Source organism: Taudactylus pleione, unplaced genomic scaffold, assembly GCF_031769625.1.
Source record: "Taudactylus pleione unplaced genomic scaffold, aTauple2 ptg001637l, whole genome shotgun sequence".
Lineage (NCBI taxonomy): Eukaryota > Metazoa > Chordata > Amphibia > Anura > Myobatrachidae > Taudactylus > Taudactylus pleione.
In genome coordinates, this window is record NW_028286034.1 from 155,618 (window position 1) to 157,466 (window position 1,849).

The 1,849-nt window shown below is 42.6% G+C and overlaps 1 long non-coding RNA gene across 2 annotated transcripts; it reads left to right on the forward strand.

Annotated features, from left to right (window-relative positions):
• LOC148442046 (uncharacterized) lies at window positions 1–1,551 on the forward strand. 2 transcript variants are annotated; one of them, XR_015875919.1, is made up of 4 exons: window positions 1–84; window positions 580–738; window positions 816–938; window positions 1,506–1,551. It is a non-coding gene; the product is annotated as an uncharacterized LOC148442046 (long non-coding RNA). The 2 variants fall into 2 exon arrangements; XR_015875918.1 differs by lacking the exon at window positions 1–84 and having other exon boundaries at window positions 112–738.
• The last annotated feature ends 298 nt before the right edge of the window (window positions 1,552–1,849 follow it).

The window sequence follows — 1,849 nt, forward strand, 5'->3', positions numbered from 1 at the left end:
GATGTATCTGCGGTTTATCCTGAATTTAAGAAACCTGGTTCCTACACACAAGTACCTTACTGCAAGAGGGCAACTTCAGAGACAGTGAGTACATATATGATACACCACTGGCTAAGAAACTCTAAAGAACATATTTCATAAAATATTAGGAGGGGAACATGCAGTAGCCAATGGCAACTACATAAATTAATTTGTGTCTCTAGAGTCCTGTAAAGTGATATCTGGTTGGTTGCTGTGGATTGAAACAGTTCATGCTCATTGCACCATGTTATTAAATAAGATCTAGTTGATGAAGTTGATTTTAGATTCAAGAAAGTTTATGAAAGATGTACAGTTCAAGGCTACATCCGAATAACAATAATGTCCTTTTAGAGGTCACAGGACACCGCTTACCCCCTCTGTCCCTCATCTACCTAAGCCTCTGTTGATTGCAGGGCTGTATTTTATAGGGTAAGACTGGTTTTCTCTATATGTTTTTCTTGAGAAAGAAAACATTTTTCACGTTTTTTCTTATTTTTAAGTAAGAATGTGAATGTTGGACATAAATTGTATCTGTAAAAAGACTGTGATTTAATCCAGGCAAGACGTTTAGGGCCTGGAACCTATAATCCCTATAATCCTTTCGTTCTGGAGTGAGTTGCATCTACGCCTGGATGGAAAAGAGCAGAAGAAACAGAACGGCTGACTGTGATGCCACATGTCCTGTACAAGGAAACATGGGAGAGGAACCGTTTGCTGGTGAGGTGAAGCTGTAATTTACACTCTGGGAAACATGAATCAATTTTCTGAAACGTTTGTATGCTTGATTACTTTAGAAGCAAAACATGGGGCCGGGTCGATACAACATAAAGTCATTTCTGGAGCTAATGGAAAAGAAACCTGCCAGCGTGCGAGGACTGTGTAACACTAAAGATGTGCGATTCAAGGACGAATTAAAGGTAGAGCATGTTAAACAGTGATAGAGGAGTTCTAGGAATATGCACAATGATCCTCTACACATTGTGGGTCAGCCAAACTGTAGGCTAGTTCTAGGTACACACTGTGCATTTATGGGACCGATTAACCAATTCCCAGCCTAGTGCTGCCGGCGAACGGTCACAGTAATATAAGCATGCCCTGGCAGCGCCCCCTCTGTTTTACACGGTAGCTTGACCCGACGCTGGCGAAGCAAAGTATTTCCATTTTTGCATGTCCCCGTTGTCGGGTACAGTGTAACGCAATCTGAATAAATTACAGTAAGCTGCCATCTCCATAGAGATTTATAGGGGCGGGGGTAAGCCTCACAAACTGATTTCACTGGTGCTAATCTGTTAATAATGTAATAAAAGCACAGAAAAGCCCTTTGGTGAAAACACCAGAGAAAGGACTTTTCTCATCTTAATAAATAGACACCTGAATCAGTTCTGTACCCCCTTCCTGGCAGTGTGTGAATGATGTCACATGCAGATGAATGTTTGCTATGTGATCTATTTTGTTCATGATTCCTGTTTCTGTCCTCCACACAGAATTGTACCCCAGGACCTGGAACTTACGGCAAAGCAGGGAATCCACACACTCATAGAAGAGAGGGCTTCAGAGTCTGCCAGCTCCAAGGGTATAATGGACAGCGAAACGACTAAATGTGGCTCAGCAAGCAGCAATGTAAGTGATTATGGGATGAGAGGGGCCGTGTGTCATTGCTTTCCTAATGCACTGCTCATATTTCAGGAATGTGTGCCGGGACCAGGAACCTACAACCTAAAATGCTCCATAGATGAAACCTTGAAGCACGTTGTGGGTAAAAGAGGACCTTATGACCTATTCACCGGGCCAAGATCACAGCACATCCTGTACGGACACTTTGCTACAC